General features: G+C 46.7%; 1 protein-coding gene across 5 annotated transcripts in view; it reads left to right on the top strand.

Moving 5' to 3' along the window:
* Positions 1-272: 272 nt before the first annotated feature.
* CTPS2 (CTP synthase 2) overlaps positions 273-22,518 on the top strand; it is a 2,467,148-nt gene continuing 2,444,902 nt past the window's right edge. For 2 of the 5 annotated variants that reach the window (XM_069636802.1, XM_069636797.1), the window contains exon 1: positions 275-424. The gene's annotated coding sequence lies outside the window, so the exon portion shown is untranslated. Of the gene's footprint in view, positions 425-22,518 lie in introns of all 5 variants that reach the window. The other 3 variants (XM_069636801.1, XM_069636799.1, XM_069636800.1) reach the window with 3 other exon arrangements.

The raw sequence follows: 22,518 nt of genomic DNA, 5'->3' as shown, positions 1-22,518 counted from the left end.
AAGATACAGAAATATATAAAGGCATGCGTGCCTTTTTGCAGATTATTTTGGTTTGTTACAAAAATCACTCGTTTCTGATATATGCACTATGGTTGATCATTTTTTTGGGAAAAGAAGGGTGTGTCTTATGTTCCCCGTATTCATCCTTGTTTAACCCGTAAAGGGGCTGTCGGTAGATCACCGATATGTAATAGGTTTTTTCAGTACTTCACGACAGTCGCAGATATCCGGCTCCAAACTCTTAGTCCGGCTTTGCGTTCTATGACCATACAGACAACATTTGGTGTAACCCCGCGTTCCTCAGATGTTTCTTATGTGTGTACGGTGCCCTCTAGTGGCTGGAGCGGGCGTTATCGTCATGCTGGTTCCGGATGGCATGACAGGTACTCGCTGCTGCTCGGTGCGGACCTAAGCTTGAGCTCAGGTAAACACCGACTGCTCCCCGGAGATACAGTACTTATCTTGGCGTACCGGTGTGCCGTGCGACTCCCCACATCCTTTCAATACTGTGGAAAATACCCTGACAGCAGTGGTTTTAGAGGGATCGTATCCATTCCCTGGCAGAACGATTCACAGCATAGGAGTAGTAGCGATTGTGTATACAACGACAAGGACATAGCTTTACTTAAAGACGTGTATATCTGAATTTGAAATATTACAGTTACGTTTTATAGAAAAACTCGATTGTGTAATTGCATACTGGCACGCCTACCATGCCCCCGCATGAACATCGTGGGGTACTCACTTTCTGCGAGAGAGCTTCTCGGGTCACAACTCTCACTCTGGAGGATACTCTCAGTTTCTCTTACACACGAACTCCCCTTTTGAATCAAAACCGCACACTGTTCACACATCTGTTTTGCACCTTTATATAACTCGAAAATAATGGAAATCTGTGGAGAGGGGTGCTGCACGATCGACCTAAATTCTGTCATAGCCTTGCATTGGAATTGTTGGCCCATGTGTGGCATTTTCACAATCACCAACATGTATGAATATGCCCACCAATACAACCCGACTCCGTAGTAGTACATTTCATTCATTTCTGGTGGATGAAAGGTTGAGTCAATCCTGCCAGAGTTAAAACCTGCAGATTACTACCACAGGAAGTACCTAACGACGCCTCCTTGTGAGCGGACTGTTTCAGAGCAACCCTTATTTGATGGGTAGCTGACATACACTGTAATTTGCTATGAGACACGTAGAACGTGTACACTTCAAGTTTAACAATCTCCCGTTAGCATAGTACAGTGAATGGGGCCTCTCGTGAAACATTAAGGCTGAGAAAGAAAGGCAGCAGCTGATCTTGTCTGACTCGCGTCAGGATTGGCGCCCACCTGTTCCTGGAGCAGCTGCACTTCTAAATATGCACACGCTTTGTGAACTTCTAAAAAAAACTAACGGTACACAAGAAACCTTGTTTCTATCAAGATACATATGCACAGTGTTTTCGTTCAATCTTTGTTGCATGTGAACTTTCAAACGTATTGTTTTATTACTTAGATATATGCACACGTTTATGCATGTACCCTCTTCTCTACTAGCGGTGCTTTTGTCACCACTTTTTTAAACCAGTTTCCTTTAACTGCAATGATGGGTCCATGTACAGTTTCGCTAATAAGCTGTCAAATATACTTGAATTGGGAGGCCTCTCCATATTACCTCCCGCCCCCCTCGTCACAATCCTTGCTGAATGCAGGATGACTGCCTTCCCAGATAGACGGCACACACATTCTAGGAACGTTTACATGATCCTTTCAAAGGGACGTAAACCCCAACCCCTTCTATCCACAGAAGCACAGGGCTATAAATTGGGTAAGAAATTGAGGGGAATGCATGTAAGCATTTATATATTTGTATGCTGCCTTACTATGGTTTATGTAGTATGCAAGACATATTTTATAAACATATGTAGCATATTTCTATGTTTATAAAAGATGGCTTGAAAAGTACACAAACCATATTAAGGCACGCACACTAATATATAACATTTATATATTTGTGTGCATACCTTATGGTTTGCGTACTTTTTAAGCCATCTTTTTAAAACATTTCTATGTTTATAAAAGATGGCTTGAAAAGTACACAATTCAATCCATCTTTTATAAAGCTTTGCCAACGGACAATGCCCGAGGCGTTTTTGTCCGTCGGCAAAGCTTTATGAAAGATGGCTTGAATTGTGTACTTTTCAAGCCATCTTTTACTAACCTCTAAATATGTTTTGGAATCCCCAGGTTAGCCAAGGGTTCAAGACGCCTCTGCGACCTGGAGAAACAAAGGCACAGTAACTTCCTCACGCGAGGGGTCACCAGAGGAAGTTACTGCGTCGCTGTGGCTGGCTGGCACTTCTGTCAGTTTGCCTGACTTAATGCGGGTGCATCTCTTGTCGTGGCTGCGGCCCCAGCGGGATAATGTGTCCCGCCAACGTTATGGTGGGACCAGGGGGCCCCCGGCAGGGTCCCGGCTCAGCCCCACTTTAAGGAGACTGCCGGGCGCCGGCACTGGGTGGCCCCGGCCCACTTAAAGCACTGCACATGGCTGTTCAGATATACCGATTAGGCCTGCCTTGGAAGAGCTATACTGGTTTTGAATAAAGACTTCAGGTACAAAATGTCTTACTTCATGATATAAGTAAATAGTCTGATTACTTACCGGTAATCCCATTACTTGGAGTCCTGCTCTTCTTCGTCCCATTTCTTACAGAATGAGGCTTACATGTACCACGAGCAAAACCAATGGGTGATGCCTGGAAGGTTTAGAATTAATCCTAACCACGGGCACAGCTCTGGGCATCCCTCCAGACCATCATTTTCCAGGCTGCCAACTCCAAGCCTCTACAGTCAGGGAAAGACCATGTGCAAATGAAGCTTGGCCCCACCCCAAAAGTGGCATTCCAGCCCGAACTTTTAGGTCACAGCTCTTCTGCACGAGACCACAAGCATCCCCAGACATGTTTCGGCATCAAGAAAAACGATTGTCTGGAGGGCAGCGCAGAGCGATGCCAAAAGTTAAAATTAATTTGAAACCTTCCAGCTATGCCCTCTTTATATGCATCACGAGCCAGAGCCAGCATTTTCATCCACACAGGACCCCTGACTGAGGTCACCTTCCCCCTCCCTGGGTGCTGGGAAGGGAATAAGAGTCACCACAACCAATATTCATCATGTCCAATACCCAAGCAGTGCATTTCCAAATTTAACCTAGGAACGCTAGAGCCTGATCTGTTCGGTTATCCGGTGATCCGCACCATGTCTGTGACTCATGTCCTGCTAAAGATCCACTGCCCACAACATGTCCAAAGCACGAAAATCGGGCAAAAGGAAGTCAAAGCTGCAATTCGGGCCCACTAGACTGCCAAAGACTCCCACAACAGATGGGGTTCCCCGGGAGGGAGCCTCACATGACCGAATGTCTGAGGCGAGGTACTATGTGACATTAAAAAGATGCTTGGTCAGGTCCAGGCAGGCATCCAGTCCTTGGATGGCAAAATAGACACCCTGACTTGTAAAGTGGACCATATGCAGGTTAGACTAGACCTACACGGAGAGCGACTGGATGAGGCTGAACGGAAAATATACACGGAGGAGGATGGAGCTAGCACTGCAGTGAGGGAGCTGGCAGTACTCAGAAGGGCAGTTAAAGACCTACAGATAAGCAGGATGACCTCAAATCCAGATCCCATCGTAACAATCTGCGGATAATGGGGGTACTGGAGGCTGCCGACCAGCGCAACATGGAGGAAATGGTGGAGAACCTGCTGAAGGAGGTACTAGGTGGTGAGGACTTCTTGGCTGGATTTATTGTAGAGTGGGCGCCTCGCATTCCGAGTGGGAGGAAACTGATACCTGGAGCTCGTGCTTGCCCATTGATAGCCAGACTGTTGAACTATCGCAACAGAGATATGGCATTGAGGAAAGCCAGAGAAAAAGTCTCCCTTAGATACCATGACGCACAGATCCTGATATTCCTGGACTTTTCGGACAAGGTGCAGTCGTCCAGGAAAACCTTCATAGACCTGAAGAGTAAACTGGGAGACAGAGGCGTAAAGTGTGCTATGCTGTACCCATCTAAGCTCATGGAGCATGAAGGTAGAGTGCATTTTTTACATCCACCAAAGGAGGCAAACTCTTTTCTTGAGGCCCTACATAATGCATCACGAGGAAGGGGTAACAAGGACTAAGGGGGACAACCCAAAAGGACCACTTACAAAGCCACGTCAGAGCAGAATAATATTGGTCCTTGATATGTGTTGGTGGCTGGGGTGTTATTATGGTAGGGTTGTAGGGGTGACCGGGCCCTAGTGAATCCCCAAGCGTGAACATGTTCGCAGGGAGGGTGGTAGGGGTAGTGGGGGAACTGGCAGGTTGGGGTTGCTGGTGGGAGTGGAGGGAGGGGGAAGTTGGGGTTTTGCAGTGGGCTTTGACAGAAACCTGGAGGTCAGGTAACTTCCCTGACCGACGGAGAAGGTGGGGGGGTTGGGATGTACAGAAGAATCAAGTGTCATTCTGCAATGTTGATATGTGCAATGCCACACGCGGATATCTCCTGCAAGCTAAGCGATCAGGCACAGTACTGCTGACATGGAAAAGTAATGACTGGGTCACTTAGGTATACCACATGCAATATGAGGGGGCTGAATTGCTTGTCTAAGTGTCGCAAAGTCCTATTACTCATGTAGCAACATCAGGTGGGAATAGCGTTCTTGCAAGAAACTCATCTGGGCAGGAGGCAGAATCAAAATTTGGGGGAGAACAGGGATGCCACCGTTAATTTTCCTCCTACTCCTCATATGCCAGGGGTGTATGTACCCTCATCCACAAATCTGTTGGGTTCCGAATTATCTCCTCAGACAAGAATCAGCAGGGAAGGAGCCTGATAGCACAGGGTACCATACAGGGCAAGCGGTACACCTTTCTCAACTACTATGATCCGAACCAGGATACTACGGATACACTAGACTGGATCGACCTATTGGGAATGCTCACACCTTGGGAAATAATCTGGGTGGGAGATTTTAACTTGGTCATGGACCCTGATCGGGATCCCACTGGGTGGGGGGGGCATCGTCAGGTGCCCAGGGGGACTGGTAAACTGCAGGGTATGTGTCTAACATGGGAGGTTAATGATGTATGGATTATTAGGAATCAAGATACACTGGGGCATACATGCCATTCCTCGATTCACAATTCGGCATCAAGGCAGTATTTCTTCTTGATCTCCCACACACTAATGGGCAAAGTGACAAAGGTGAGAATCTTGGTCCGCACACTGTCAGATCACACCCCAGTACTACCAGTGATTGAACTAATGAACCGAGGGAGGGCAAGAGGGGCCTGGTTATTTAAAAGCAAGGGGTTGACGGACGTACAGTTTAGAGAAGGTCTATCTGGAGCGATGGACTCGTTCTTTGAGATCAACGATGGATCGTTACAATTAGCTGGGGTCCTGTGGGAAAGCTTCAAGTGCGTAATTAGAGGGGAGTGCATATCAAGGGAATCGGGGTACTGAGACAGATAAGGGGGGAATTAGCCGACACTGAGGCCCACATTAGGGAACTGCAATCGGATGCACCAGCACTGACACTTCCGGAAGTGGCAGAGATCAAGCAATATCTACAGTTGTTTAATAAACTGGCGCATAGAGAAGCCAAATTCCTCTCGAGGAAAGCTGCGGTACGGCAGCATGGGGAGGGACAGAACCCAGTGAACTACTGGCAAGAGCCGCAAAGATGGACAATCTTAAGGACCGAGTTTTATCCATAACACACACACTTGAGGGGTAGAGAAGTTTGCGGATGTGGAGATAGTTCAGGCATTCTGTCAGTTCTATGGTTGGCTGTACTCTGCCCACGTACAGGCCTCAACAGGTGGTGAATGGTTACTTGGCTCAGGTGGCCCTGTATTGGTGCACAAAAGAAGAAAGGAAGTGGCTGGGTCGCCCAGTGTCCCTGTAGGAGGTGCTTTGGGCTATAAGATCCCTTACATCTGGGAAATCCCCTGTGCCCGACAGATTTACAGCAGAGTTGGGGAAACTTGCTCCGTACCTACTGCAGATGTTCCACCAGAGCCTGCAGGGTGGCCAACTACCGGAATCTGAGGAATGTGGTGGTGGTGTTACTCAAGCCAGATAAAGCCCCAAATGATTGCTCCTCTTATAGGCCTATATCGCTTATTACATTGGATAATAAAATCCTGGCCAAAATATTGGCCTCTAGGTTAGCCCCCCTGATGCAAAAGATGGTAAAAGTGGAACAGTCTGGGTTCATTCCGGGATGCTCCACCTCACATGGAATATGGAGAATGTTCAGGTTGATGGCCGCAATGCAATAGGATAAACCTTTGGTGGCAACTAAGGCATTTAACTCTCTGGAATTGCCCTACCAGTTTACATTGCTATGTAGGATGGGGGAGCAGTTCATCTCAATGGTGTCATTACTGTACACATTACCGACGGCTTGGATAAGGGTGAATGGTCAGGTTACACCGAACATAAAACCACTCAGCTGGGATGTAATTTGTCACCACTGCTATTTGCGCTGGTGATAGAGCCGCTGGCAAAAAGAATATGGGAGAACCACCTGCATAGAGGGGCTCAGCTATACAGTATGGCGATCTCCCTCTACGTGGACAATATGGTGTGTCTCTTATCCCAAACAAAATTTAGACCTAGTTATGCGTGATGTTCTCCTATTTGGGGACTTTTCGGGGCTCCGGGTTAATGCTGCAAAATCAGCCCTTTTTCCGTTAACGGGCAGCGTGGGCCAATACGCAGATGGGTTGGGCTTTCAGTGGCATACAGCCCATACCCGATACATGGGGGTACACATTGCTCGGGACCCAGTTAACCTGTGCAAGAACTACTATCGGAGGGTGCTAGAGAAGGCCAAATCCGCAATGGATAGATGGGGGAAACTGCCCCTAAATCTCTATGGTAGAGTCTCCCTGATTAAAATGGTGCTACCCACGTTTGTATACATTTTTTTCAATGTCCGGCTGACTCTACCTAGTGAATACTTCAAGGAACTAAGATCTGCTATGATGAGGTCTATTTGGGTGGGGAAGCGGGCCTCCCTCCCGCCTCCCACTCCACCCACCCGTGATTGGCTGTATCCACATAGCATCCGAGTTTAACAACTCGTGCAGTGTCCGGGCCCCTCTTTCCTTGTGAGGAAGAAGGTGAGTGTCCTGCTGGATCCAGGCCATCCAACCTGAATTTTGTTTAAATTTAGCCTTCCAAGGCCTGTGTTCTCTTTGCAGCCCTCTCCGCTCCCCTTCCTGGTTCCCTTCATTCCCTCCCACCTCCCACTCCACCCACCCGGCCGTGATTGAGTCTAACGACTCGTGCGGTGTCCGGGCCCCTCTTTCCTTGTGAGGAAGAAGGTTAGTGTCCTGCTGGATCCAGGCCACCGGAGCCTTTCAATCGAAGATTGCCTTGCGAGTAGTGCCTTGTCCTGCGACCCCACTTCTGGTCCAATTTGCTAGAATCTCCCTGCATCTTCCCCCATCCCTGCGCACCTTCCCACTCCCCGCCTCCGGAATCACCTGAAGCTCGCCACCCGAGCCCGCCCTACGACCTGATTGGCCCTTCAACGAGGACATCAGTGGCCGCTGCAGGGCAGCCCTCTGCCGGTACAGCGCCATCGGCTAAGGACCCCAAGGCAAAGGACAGCTCCTACACAGACGGCTCCAGGTCATATCAGCAGGTATCCGCAGGAGAAGCAAGAAGCCAACAATAAGTAAGTGTGGGAAGGGCAGGGCCAGAAGCAATCACTTCACGCCATATTATCCAACCACACATCTAACAAAGCATCACCAGTGTAAACTCGTCATATCCGTAACATATTTGCATTTGGAATCTCTGTCCTATACATGTGAGAGTTGCAATTTAGAACTGTTTCCAATAGCCCCTCTGTGAAAGTGCATTTAGAAGTGTGCCCAATAGCCGCTCACTGAAAGCTGAATTTAGAAGTACATTTGGAAGCTGTATTTAGAAATGTGCCCAATAGCCTCTCTGTGAAAGTTGCATTTCGAAGTGTGCCCAATAGCCACGTTGTGAAATGTAGAAATACATTTAGAAGTTGTATTTAGAAACGTGCTTAATAGACTCCGTGTGAAAGTTAGACCTAGAATTGTGCCTAATAGCCACTCATGAAAACTTGTATGTAGAAGTGTGCCCAATAACCTCTCTGCGAAAGCTGAATTCGAAGTCTGCCCAATAGTCGCTCATCAAAAGTTGCATTTAGAATCACATTTAGAAGTCGAATTTGGAAATGTACACAATAGCATCTCTGAAAATCTGAATTTAGAAATGTGCTCAATAGCCTCTGTGTGCTAATTGAATTTAAATATGTGCCCAATAGACTCTCTGTGAAAGTTGATTTTAGAATTGTGCCCAATAGCCAGGTTGTGAAAAGTTGAATTTAGAAATACATTTAGAAGTTGTATTTAGAAACGTGCCTAACAGGCTCCGTGTGAAAGTTGGACCTAGAAGTATGCCCAATAACCTCTCTGCGAAAGCTGAATTCGAAGTCTGCCCAATAGTCGCTCATCAAAAGTTGCATTTAGAAACACTCCTGCTGAATAATTCAAGAGATTTAGAGAGTACAAAAAGAAAGAAGGTAACACTTGGGTGTCCTATGTTACTGATTCCTTGAAAAACTTGACTGGCTGGGTTGAAGGCTATAAGGTCTCCACCTTTGAGGGTATGATATGTCTTGTCATGCTTGAACATATTTTTGCATCTTGTTCCCCTGAGCTTAAGCAGCACTTGGCTGATTCAAAGGAGATTGATCCCAAGAAGCTGCCTAGTCAAGACTGCTCCTGGTAACCTTAACATTTGTATCTATTCATGACCATTGTCTCTAAGTAGATTTCTGTTTTACCGAATATTCACTCTAGGCGATAAAAAGTTTAAGCTAGCTCATCAACCTCGAGTGTGCCTGTATAACACTTGGGTTACTGACAATAAGTGTGTCTTTGAATTCCATGACACCGCATTTGACATGCATTTGAACTGATAATGTGGAACAGAATACCTTATGAAGAATACGACTATGTATCTTAATGGAATGTCTAAATGTATACCCATGGGCAGCTTCTGTTACTATGCATATTTCATACTCGTAATATACTAACTCTAAATGATGTAAGGGGTAAGCTTGCTCAATGACCTCTAGGAAGCCTTCACATTAACTGGGGGCATTAACATCATTAGTACCTTTTGGATGTCGGACTAACTAATTCCTTCAGCCACTTCGGGTGTTTACTTTTTTATTTATGCTCATCATTAAGATCTAGGTCCGCTTCCATAGAAATACTAACAGTTGGGGGATTCCTTACAGTTGGGATTTCCTTCCCTTCTTTATTTCTCTTGATGTCATTACCTTTTGCCAATCTTATGCACAAATCTTGAGTGCTTTTGCTTATAATTTTTCATTCTGAAGACGCTACTACTGTCAGGAACGCGGCACAATTGATGTGATGTCATCTTGTCACATGACCCATGCCGTCATCACGTCACATTATGCATTTCCATATTATGGCAGCCATTTTGCGGCAATTTCTTTCTGCAAGATCAAAAGAATTCTTCCATGCTCAGCTTTGGAAGTAAGGATACCATCCTAGCAGTTTTACCTTTACTAAATGGTATACACAGATGGACTATTAGGACTAACAGCATTTATTTCCATATATAGGTGCCCACTTCCACCTTGTGGTGACCACTCCTTGTTGAGACCAACATTAACTATTTGGGGATAACTTTTTCCCATGAGGTAAGATGTGATTTGTAACCTCTTGTGTCACAGTTGTGTGGACATCCTCATTTTTAAGTGCTCACCAGTACCTTATCCTAATGCCCCATGACTTATAGGTCATTTAGGGGCTATTCTATGTCAGATCACTCACGATAATTATTGACTTTATCAGTTACTAAGAATTGGCAATTTTTGCATTTTAGGGAGTGTTAAACTAATATTTGAAAATACATTGGATGAAAGAACATTTTCCTACAAGGACTCTCTGAGGAATGACCTAGGGCCAAGGATTTTGGTACGTTTTTTCGGAGATATCATGTGTTACCTTTACTTGATTAGCAGTCGAAAGACTCACTCTAATCTACCACTCACCTACAGATTACAATGCCAATAGCCCTTCATCTACGATTCAGTGGCAGACTATTGTTACGGGGGAAGATTGTGTTACCTGCAACATTTGAATCAAATTATTAAGATAAGAGGTGATTGATCAAGTTTATTCTATTATTTTGATGTTTTTGAAAGTGTTTTTTTAATATTGGAACCACCTTAATGATATATTGGGCTTCATTACAAGTTTGCTGGTGCGGAAATAAGGGTACCGGTAAGCTCACCAGCAACCTTGTTTCTGGACCAGCAAACTACGGGTTTGCCTGCTACAGCTGCTGAGCCCGACAGGCCTGACCCTGCCGGGCACAGCGGTTATGGTAGGCAAAGCTTTCACGGAAGCACCGGCACCATTAACAACGGTGCTGGTGCTTTTGTGTCCCCACTGCCATAGAGTCCTATGGGAATGGGGATTAACAAAATTACCGGCGCCTGACTTTCCGGCCGCTGAACTTGTAAAAGCCCGGTGTCACCGGGAAGTCAGGCACTGGTCATTTTTTACGGGGCCGGCGGCAACCCACCGGTACCACCGGCAGGGTTACTGCTGGACCTGTAATGAGGCACCTTGTCCTTAATGGGCTCTTTATGATTATTTTCTGAATCTGTTAATATTCGACAGAAGATAATTGTTTCTCGCAACGCGTTGGGTTCAGCTGTTTTTTTTTGGGAGAATTTAAATATAAGTTGTATGACATTAAATTGAATGTGTAAATGAGTTTCTCATTATATCCATTGGATGATTATTTATCAATTACTGATGACATTTATATACTTACACTTACTACTATTGACATTTCTTCAGTAGCATTTGGCTTTTTAGGCCACAAGTAGTGTTCAGGGGACTGGAGTTCCCACTGCTGGGAGCCTTTTTCTTTTTTCATGTTGTTATAGGGTCCACTTGACAGGACCTTGCTTTCTCCTCTGCACCTCGATTGAGTTTCTTTACTTATTTCCAGATATAATGGTCTATTCATTACCCCACAAGTCTACTTACATACATCTCATAGAAAAAGGTGTGCCTTTGGTCTAGATTCTTTCTATGTTACTTTTCCTGCAGTTGATGAAATAATTCCTGCACAACTTTGTGAAGCACATATATGCAGCATCCTGTACATCGCAAAACCTGAGCCCGACGACATCTGTAACCACCGGTCGGAGTAAGAGTTGTTAACACGCCCTTTGGCATTGGTGGGAAGATACTGGTGGTCCTCTGATCGTGGGGGACAATAGACCCAAGAGTCCCCCGGGTCTGCTGCCAACACTGAAGAACCCAAGGGGGGACTTCGCTCGCAGACGCCCATCCCGAACATATCCTGCCCTCGGGTGGAGTGATCTGGGTGGGAGCCATCATAGGCTGGGTCCCCCGGCTGGGGGACCGACACCGCCTCTCTGTACACTACAATCTCTGACAATGAGTGTGGGGTGCTCACTGGGGGTTGCTTGCCCCATCTGTTTGCAGACCAGACTCGACGCCGTGGCTGCTGCGGTGCGGGACCATTGCGGGGAGCAGACGCTGAACCGCACTCCACCACCTACGCTCTGTTGAGCCACAGCCCGACATCCCCTATTTCTCGTGCGAGCCGGGGGCCCGTGGGGGAGCGGGCTGTGAAACGTTTTACTGTCTGTGTTCTGCTCTACCCGCACTATACCTCTGGAACGCGGCTGTGCCCCCATCTCGCCACGACCTGAGAGACAGTGCTTTTTTCTTGCATGGTTAGCCCTACAGAAGCCCCTACCACCACATGACGTTGACTGACGCGGAGCCCTACTTGCCTCCCATTTTCTGTGTCAAGCTGGGGGTGTGATATACTAACTTGAGCTGGAGACCGAGCTCAATGTGGGTACCTTGCCTGCCTCTGATGTGGACCCATGGCGAGGACCGGTCCCCTTGGATGCTGAGCGTGTGAGGTCCCTGCGCCCTGGGTTGCCTGGCGACCGTAAACTGTTGTGCAAATGGCGTTGGTGACTAACATTATTCCTGGACATGAGGGCCTGCATTAGTGATTCCCCAATGCAGTTCTCAATCATACTGCATTTATCCCACTGTTGCAGCAACTCCCCTGTTGCACAATATAGGATACGCCGTTGTCATACTTGGCAGGGCTTTGCCTGGCTATGGCTATGGGGGGGTGACGTATGTTTTTAGATCTGGTGTGGGAAGGGGGTTGTACTGTTCGAGGGGGGGGGGGGACTGAAGTGGTAATACTTGGTTCTACTATATCTCACTTCTGAAACCAAATGGACATACTGTGCTATGGTGGAGCATTGAACTATCCAAAGGCACAGTGTATGAACACATGAGCTGGTGGGTATGTTTTGTTACGTCACTAATGGTGCAGGAAGGGGATAGAATGTCACTGCTCTCTTGGAACATACAAGGTTTTACCAATCATAAATAAACTCGACTGATCGCGAACTATGCCAAGAACCATGGTGTGAATGGCATGTGTTTGCAGGAGAGGCATTTAGCCTTGGATAATAGGCTCCCTAACATGCCCGGATGGGGTGTGCATAGATACGGCTCCCCATTCTCGTCACACTCATGGGGTGTTGCTACATATATACACTGCTCACTATTGTTTAAACTCCACGAACAGATCGGCAATGTAGAGGGTCATTTCTTGCTTTTAGCTGGAGAAATGCTGGGCCTCCGGGTTGTCATGATAAACATTTATGCCCGGAATACTGATTCTCCTGGGTTTTTCCAAGAATGTGCTAGTCACTTGCATAGCTTCTCGGACTACGAGATTATATAGGCAGATTACTTCAATATGGCCTTGTCTCTGACCCTTAATAGATCCAGGACACAGCAAGATGCTACCTAAGGCCGTGGTTAAGTGGCTAGATGTGGCGGAATATCACAGACTACATTATGTGTGGAGAGTCCTGCATCCCTCTACCAGGGAATACCCCTTTTATTCCAGGGTCCATGGTAGTTCTTCTAGGATCGATTTAATGGTTACTCCTGCCTTACTCCATGTTGTAACAGACACACAGATCCTCTCACAGTCCCTGTCGGTCCGCTCCCCAGTAAGGACCCTTTTCTCATGTACCCCAAAACCCCAGAGGCTCCTATGGTGGCGATTTAAGGGACGCGCATTGGAGGACACTGTCTTCCGCGAAGACATTAAGCAGGACATACAAAGTGTTAGGGAGAATTCTCTGTTTAGGCTGAATTTCCTAACCTAGTGAGTCCCCCAGCAGCTTTGCTGGATTTTTGGGGTTTATTTTTTTCTCCTGCCAAGAGTGAGACTCTTTTACCCTCACTCTTGGGCATGATTTGAGTGTGTTTCTTTGAATCTAGATGTGTTTAATGGGCTATGAGGTCTTTTACCCCATAGGGCTTCATGTGTTTTGTGATGTGTGTTACACAGCACCCTCAGTGCAGTAACACAGGGGTGGCATAGTGACCCCCAAGTATAGACTCCATACCCTGGGACTGACTACTGTCTCCCAGGGCATGTAAAGTCACCATTGACTTTACTAGTCTTAAATTCTGAACAGAACCAGTACAAACCATCATATTGTGGACATACTGGCTGGGGCAATTCAATTGCCCCGGGGTCTGTTAGTCGAGGGGACACGTCTCCGCCTCCCCTGATCGAGTTTTGGCTGGTGGCAGTGGATACTACTTTTTATATTCAACCGCAAATATTTCTCTATGGGATTTTCCCATTATTCGAGGCTACTATCTTTATTTATTTAATTACGATAGCCTCGAACATACCGCCGGTTTATTTAATTAATATTAATTCTCCGGTTGGTATTTTTTGCCAAAACTCGGTTCTAAAATGGCGTTTGTGTTCTCTTCTGTGACTCCAACACAAGTCGAGCCCTTTGTTCCACTTTTTGGCGGGCTTCTCCACAGAAGCCCTCCAAAGTGGTGCCACTCTGTCTGGGGTACTTAGGAGGGGTTGAGGGGGATTTAGGCACCCTGGACTGAGTTGCCTAGGCAACTCAAGTCGCACTCCGTCCTGATTGGCCTGATTCAGCCGGCCGGCTCACCACTTAGCATGTTTGAGTGACATGGGGGTTTTCTGCATAAAAGCAGGGCTTTGGGGACTGGAACTTCAGAAGTCGCCACAGGACCTAAGAATCTGACGAGGGAGAAGCTGAGCCGACCTGCCACGACGACACCACCGGTGGAGCCCTGCTGGACCGTCTCACCACTTTTCCCAACGAACGAGGGGATCTCCCGCCGGAGAGTCTTCTTCCTTTGACTGGTGGGGATAACCAGTTTCACCGTCTTTTCACCTTCCCGACGTATCTCGTGGCCGCCTTGCCTGTGCCAAGCACCCCGGCAACTGGGATACCACGTTTTACCACGACCGCGAATTAAAGGGTACTACGTTTAACCGGAAAACTCTGCGGCTGGTTTCTTCCCTGGCAGTGCAACGACCTTTATCTTTCCTCCAAGTCGAGATCTTCTCTTCCCCTGGACGACGACGTGACTTGCACCCACTGCCAGGAACAACTGCCACCGCTGGAGGATCCTTCCCACTTAAGGTACTGTGTCCCGCCTGGCTTCCCTTGCCACCGACTGTACGGGGTAGATTTAGCCCCCGGCTTTCGAACCTGGGTTAGCCTGGGACACCCTGGCTAAACTTTTCTGAGCCTCTCTAAACTCTTTCTGAACTCTCTGCAAGACTTTCTAAGCCTAGTGTAACTGTGTGATCTTGGGCGCATTTGTGCTCTGCTCTCTCTAAGAGTGGGCCCAGCCTTTGGACTTTGGCTCACCGGTGACTTTTGCTCTTCTGCCTTGCGAACAGTGTTCCTAAATCTTAGAGTGTTGTACCTTTCCATATTCTGTCTTTTTCTCTCCCTTTTTCACAAACTTATTGGAGTGCCATCTAGTTAAGCGCTCACCTCTGTATGAAAATAAGTGGTGTTTTACTAAGACTCATCTGATAAGGAATAAGGGGTGTATATATTATAATAGTAACTGTGTTTAGAGTGTTTTACAATAAGAGTGCTGGAGTGTTTCAAACAGTGTGTTTTTAAATAAATAATTATATACTTTGGTACCAAATCTCTGGTCAGTGTTTGCTTGTATTATTGTGCCTGAGTGCCTATTGTGTATACTTTGCATACTGCCTAACTCTTCTTGAGGGAAGTCTGACTGCTCAGCCACAGCTACCAGGTAAATCTGGGTGGTACAGACTGCTACCAAGTGGGTTTACTGCTAACACCTGTAATCCTAAATCTTTTGCAGTGTTCCCTAAGGGAACTGCACAGGTTTCTGCCTACCATAAACCTATTTTGAAACCAGCTTGGGGTCGGTCCCTGATGACGGGGTGGTGTGGGAGGCCTTCAAGGTGTTTATCAGGGGATGCTGCATGTCTAGGGAGGGTGGTGTGGTGAAAGCCATCCTGGTATCTATTTCAGGCTGTGAACAGCGTATCAAGGAGTTAGAGGTGCAACAGGGGACACAGGACTCCTCCTCGATTCAGGAATCCCTTAGGGCACAACATGTAGAACTACAACACCTTATGGAGCGGTAGGAGAGATTTCTGGGAGACCCTATTAGGGTGACAGCATATGGGGAGCGCCTACCTGCAGACATTGTGGAGATTGAAGGCCCGGATGGGGTCATCGGTAAAGATACACTGGGTATTAACGCAATGTTTAAACATTACTATGAGCAATTGTACACATCACAACTGCGTGTTGGATATGATACTATATCACAGTATCTATATCAGGTGGCCCTGGGATGGTTAGACCCGATAGTGGGGAACAACTGAATTTACATCCCCAGTGAAGAAATTTGCACCACTATTCTCTCCCTCTCTCTAATGGTAGGGCACCGGGTTCGGACGGGCTCACAGCAGAACTATATAAAGAATACATTGACCTGATCACCCCGCATCTCTGTCACATGTATGAGGAAGCCTCTACTTCTGGGACTCTACCTGAATCCACTAGGTCGGCTATCGTGACGATTCTGTTGAAACCCGATAAAGACCACTTGAAGTGCTTATCTTACAGACCGTTATCCCTCATTAATACGACAATAAAGTCTTAGCAAAAATATTGGTGGACCGTCTCCTCCCACATATACCTGGATTAGTCCTCCCAGACCAGGTGGGCTTCATTCCCGGTTGGTTCATGCAGAACAATTTAGGACGACTATTTACACCTATACACAATGCAAATCCCCATCGTAGTCGCCGCTCTGGATGCAGAAAAAGCCTTTGACTCAGTTGAATGGCCCTATTCATTTGAGGTCCTGAGACGCTCTGGCCTGAGTCTGTGGTGGGTCCGTCTCCTTTATACAGCGCCCAGAGCTGCGATATATTCAAACAAAATCCTGTCAGATCACATAGCTCCAACTCGAGGTACAAGACAGGGTTACCCTCTGTCCCTTATTGTTTTTGCCCTCACCATCGAACCCCTTGCTACGTTTATCGTGGTATCAGGGTACACACTCACGTCTCTATTGTGTCGCTATACGCAGACGCTATATTTGAAGCACCCTAAGGTGAACTTGCTACCTGTTGTGCAAGCTATTCAACTATACAGGGATATGTCCGATCTGAGGATCAATTGGTCTAAATCGGTGGTATTACCCCTGACCCCAGTAATCCGTCAGGAGGATATTGGCAGAGAATTTAGGTGGTGCCACGACAGCATGCAGTATTTGGGTATTTACATTACCACCTCCCAGACTACACGGTTTGAGCATAATCACCTGAAGATTCCAACACACGTGGAACACAGAATCGAGAATCGAGGCTTGGACCCTGCTGCCCATCCCACAGGCGGCTTGGATGTCCCTAGCTAAAATGGTAGTGTTGCCGAAACTTCGTTACACATTTAATAACGCCCCCACCTGACCCCCCTACTAGCTTTTGGTCGTAAATTGATGATTCGCTTGGTTTGGGCGTGTCATCCGGCTAGGGTTTCATTTGATGTTCTGACACTACCCTATGAGCTATGTGGGCTAGAGTACCCAGATTTGTATTTATATTTTCTGTCGGCCCAATTGCAGTAATGCATTTGGCAGTGGTCGGTGTAACTTCCACATGTTTTCCTTGAAAGAGTGGTTATGTCCCACGACAATGTAAAGAGTTTGTTATGGCAGGCTCCCCACACTCCCGCGTCCAGCCGACTGCAATCACTTGTAGGGCATGGAAAAAAATGGCAAGTATTATAGGGGTAGATGCTCCCTACTCCCATACATTTGCGATATATAAGGTCAGAGGTATTCCACTTACGTACACAACGATTTTCCAGACACAGTTTGAAATGTTGGGGATTTATTCGCTGGGGGACCTGATTGTTGATGGTACTTTAATCACATGGGATATTTTGAAAACTAGAGGTGAATGGAATATGGTCGCAATGTTCTTGTACTTCAGACTATGGGAGGTGATCAGGACCATTTGGCCAGAATACCCACGGGCCCCGGTGACATGCCCGGTGTTACAATATATTACCTCCACAGTATCTACAAAATCACTGGTTTCTGTTAGATATAAGGCCTTTAGGGCACAGTGGATCCCTCGTAACAACATACACTGTCTCAGATGGGAGTCTGTGCTGGCTAGGACTCTAACAGACAATCAATAGAAATAAGTTTGCTCACAAACAAAATCTCTTTGCCTGAATAATCGCTACACTGTATCCATTTTTAAATTCCTGTATCATGTGTACTACTCTCCTATGAAACTACATAAATTCTATCCGGACAGACCATCCAACAGTGCCGGGTGTGCTCTGGAAATGGCTGACTTCCTGCATATTGCTTGGTCCTGTCCCCAGCTGCGACCATTGGTCGACGATTGAAACAGCTATGGCCACTATGCTCAGTGCCACCTGGCAGTACTCCCAGAGCTCTGGATGTTACCATGATGAGTACGGGTTCAAAGGCTGAGGAAAGACTCGCAGGACGCTAATTGCTAAATCTTGGGGGATGTCTAGAGCTCCAGTGTTCTGGGAATGGGTGGCCTATATATGTCTATGTGCCAAAACAAGGAAACACTATATGCCTCCACCCTACCAGCACAGAGACCATTGGACTATTGGCCTCCCTTTCGTAGCTATATGGCTACTGTGGAGGACGCACAGGCAGCTCCTATGCAGGGAGCCGACAACAAAAATGAAACCCTAAACCCTGACCCAGAGAATGAGGTACATTGACCAACTGAGAGAAAAATGTAATATTTGGTCATTCGATCCACAATTGTTACTGTATTGTGTTACCAGGTACGTTCGCAGTGGGGTGGGGTGGGTAGGGTTGGGTGGATTGCGCAGTGTTGATTGTATGTGTTGCTACATTGGAAAATGAATTAACAAATTAAAAAATATATGTTTTACAGTAGTAGATTTAAAAAACGTGTTATTTTCAATTCCCCTGTATGAGGACTCTGAAGATTTGACCTCCTTTTCGTATAGAAATCAGTGTTGGAAACATACAAGATTAACACACGGGTACTGTGAGTCCTGTGAGAAACCAGAGGGTGTCTCACCCGCTAGTCCCCGGGGATCTCTCTCTCAGGTGGCCAGGGCACGGCCATCGCCTTTGTATCCAGACCTTGGGGGTGGACCAGTGCTGGACGATCACCTGGGTGAGGGACCTTCGGGGAGTGGGGCTGAGATAGGTGATGGTAAAACGCAGTATTCCCCCCTATTTTGTTCATTCCCCCATCCTATTTTGTAGGATTCTCTGAAGTCCCAACACCCCCCTCTTTTTACACAAACACTGTGCAGAGGAAGAGGGTGACTCGGAGGGCAAGAGTAACTCTCATACTAGACATGTCCGGTTAATCGTGTCAGGCAAAGTCAGGCAGTTGACTTCAAGTGCATACCCCCGATACGAGTTAGCTCTCCTCACACGGATGAAAGGCAAAACCTAAGACACACTCTGAGCAAGGCAGAACACCAGTACAAGCAGGACTTCCGGGGCAAAGGCAAATCTACTGTTATGACTTGTGGTCGCAGGTGATCTTTATGGCACCGTTGGAGGAAGATTGGGTTGGTCACTGTAGCTTCCTCCAAGATGGCGTACTGGAACCTATGCAACTTTCCAGCCTTCTGCACTGCCTCACCTCGTCTGGCTCCACCCCCTTTGCCTGTGCACGTTTATCATGGAGCAAGGACTGAACCACAATGCATTGCTACGCTCTCTGTGGATCATCCTCATGAGTTTTCAATCTAGAATCCTTCCCTCTATCTTTCCTTCTAACCTCTCTCACGTTGCTCCGTTAACATCATTTCCTTCCTTCTGCCAGCATACGAGCCTCTCACGAGTTATCCTGCCTCCCGTGACGGTCCTCAGCCCTCCATTCTCTACACCACTTTCGATCATTGTCAAGTACGTAGACACATTGTCCTCTTGCCAGGTTGGAGGGAACACAGTTTATTCTTACTCACATTGTTCCACAGAGTAACCAGTCTTCTGCCTTTTCGACATAGAGTTCCGAAGCTGATGCCGTTCAGTTTCCTAGGCATCCGCTTCTGCGTTCAGCAGACCAAGAAGTCAGTGAACGCCGAATGGTCTGCAGCAGCTCCTCCGAAGCCTTGCCTTGGTTCACACGGGTAAGAGTCTGCTCTACTTTACATCTGATTCTATACATACGTCTATCGGCTCTCTTCACATTCTTTGTCTATGCCCTTTTAGCTCTCCCCAGCCTCTACCACGCATCAGATCTCCAAAAGAAGCTCCCCTTCTGCCATTACACTGCTGTAATTTACATCTCACGGGTAAGCCTCATTCCAATAGCACAAGGCAGAGAAAGCATTCCAAGTTAATAAGTCCTGAAACTTGTATCTTCAGAACCCGCAAGACTTCATGGTGGCACATCCGGGAAAGAGAGACATCTCCAGTTAAGCAGACCCTACAATTCTCCCACAGAACAGTCAGAAGGAAGTGAAGTCTGAATCACCGGCACAACAGGTTTTTTTTCAACAGAGGGTTTCCCTGGAATCCCACATCCTACCTGCGAATCATTGCAAGTGGGCGGAGGGAGACCATGAAGATTATTATCTCCTCACCCACTGCCGCACCAGATTCAGGTAAGTGGCTTCCACATTTTGGGCCTCATTACAAGTTCGGTGGTAGCCTTGCTGGTAAAAGCGGTAGGTTGCCGTTGAAGTTGCTAATTTTACCGGCGTCCGGGAATAAGCAATTACCTGGTCATTACGGCCCTGCCAGACCCAGCTTTTGCCCATTCCCGGGCGCCGGTAAAAAATGCACCCCATTCCCATTGAGCCTCATAGGGCTCAATGGGAATGGGGAGGCCGGATGCACCGGCACCATTCAGAATGGTGCCGGTGCATCCGATATGGTCTGCTCGTGGGTGCCAGTCCACCCGCCAGGTCCGACCTGGCGGGCGAAAAGGCACTCACAAGCAGAACTTGTAGTTACCGGACCAGCAAACTTGTAATGGGGCCCTTTATCTGTGAACCTAATAAGGAAGGTTATCCTTGCTGTAATCCTTGTTAAGCATAACACCTACTGGAGCAGAGCGACGGACCAAGGGATGAGAGTAGCAGGTCGAATACCCCAAGAGTTTCCTACTGGAGGTCACTGCCTCTGACAGTCCGCGAAAGACACGTGGAGAAGGCCAGATTCCACAAGTGAAGACTGCATTGTGTTTCAAGGACGCTGGTGACCCGCCCGGGTGAACGGCATAGTTGGGGAGGCGAGGCCAAGCCTGTGGTACTAACCTTGACTCATGAAGTCAAAATCGTAAGACGAAGAAAGAAATGCACACAGCTGGTGAGTTGACAAACTACCTCAGAGACCGGTGTGTGTTAAAGAAAGTTTGAAGCAGCAACGTTTAACCACAAGTAAAGGCTGCACGCGTGCGGATGAGACACGAGGAAAGACAGACCTGTGAATGAACTTTGAAGTAAAAATAGCTTTGGAATCAGAAATACTGAGTAACTAAGTGTTCCGGCGAAAGGAAGTAGCCCACTCAAAAGTCTCTGTGAATGGTGCATTGTTTGTGACGATAAAGCAAATGAAGTACAAAAGCAAAGTAAGCAGAATTATCTTCTAGAGGAGGGGAGAGTGGAAGTTGAATTTGAACTTTTAGTTGAAGTGGTCCTGCAGCGGTCTGTAAAGAAAGCCACGCACATTTTAAAGTCTTCGACACCCGAAAGTGGTCTGAGCCCGGGTGAGATAGACCCAAAGTGACATAAGCTTGGGGAACGAGCCCATTTGAAAGTTTTGGTGAAACTTGTGTTTGAAAAGGTCTGAGCCCGACAGAGGGGGACCCATGTGAATTGTGTTTGAAGAGGTCTGAGCCTGACACAGGGGGACCTACGTGAACTTTGTTTTCAAATATGATTTGAAAGTCTGAAAGAGAGACTTTCACGTGAAGACCAGGCAGGCCTCGATCCACGTTTTGGAATTGATTATTGAACTAAGAATCTGAGCCAGAGTGTGTCATCCTGCCTACAAGAACCGCCTTACTCTGTGGGGTCTAACGTGGGGAGGAGAGCCGATTCAGCCAACTTTATTAATTTGAACACTGATTTTTTCCTTTGCATATTTTTCTCCTTTTTAGACTTTTTGTACAAGAGATAGGGCAGGCATTAGGTTTTGTTAGCATAGGTCATTTTGAGTTGTCTGACTCTACTAGGACTGTTTTGTTTATCATTTGATGGTTGAGACTACTCCCATCTTAGTTATAGGGCAGAATAGGAGTTTTTCCAGTCCCAGAAACTTTAATAAAGGTTTTACAAATTGTACCTATTGTGTTTGTGTCATACCTGTGATACCATGCCTTCCCTATTGTCCCCGTAGATATTTAATAGGGTCCTTCAGATTGACCTAGGCAACATACAACTTGAGAGCACGATAGTTCAGAACATAGATAACATGTTAGTATGCATAGAAGAAAGACTCAGTCCAGTTAATGACAGTACTGGCCAGAAAAGAATACAAAGTGGATAAAGAAAAACTACAGTATTCCGAGGAAGAGGTCCTATATATAGGGCAGCTCATCTCTCAAAAGGGGAGAAAGGTGACACCTGAGAGAGCAGAAGCGATCATGAAAACTCTAAGACCTATGACAGTGAGGCAAATGCAGCAATTTCTACTTCTATGTAATTATTGTAGGGCCTGGGGTTTTGATTAGAGTACATATATTAGACCACTTTTAAAAGGACTTAAGGAAGCACAGATAGATAAATACGACATAAATTGAACAGATGAGATGACGGAAGGATTTGAAGAGTTAAAAAGGGCGATTTGTATAGCCCCTGTGTTAGGGTTTCCAGATTATAATGAGGCGATTTATTTATTCTCTAATTCAATTGGAGTGGTAATGACAGCAGTCCTTACGCAGAAGACAACATTAGGACATGGACATAAACCATTGACTTATTACAGTGGGATTTTATACCCCGTGATGAGAGGGCATTAC

The sequence above is a fragment of the Ambystoma mexicanum genome, chromosome 7p (genome assembly GCF_040938575.1).
Source record: "Ambystoma mexicanum isolate Mex_15411 chromosome 7p, UKY_AmexF1_1, whole genome shotgun sequence".
In the NCBI taxonomy this organism is placed as follows: Eukaryota; Metazoa; Chordata; class Amphibia; order Caudata; family Ambystomatidae; genus Ambystoma; species Ambystoma mexicanum.
The sequence above is the reverse complement of the archived record's forward strand: the minus strand, read 5'-3'. Positions and strand labels throughout refer to the sequence as shown.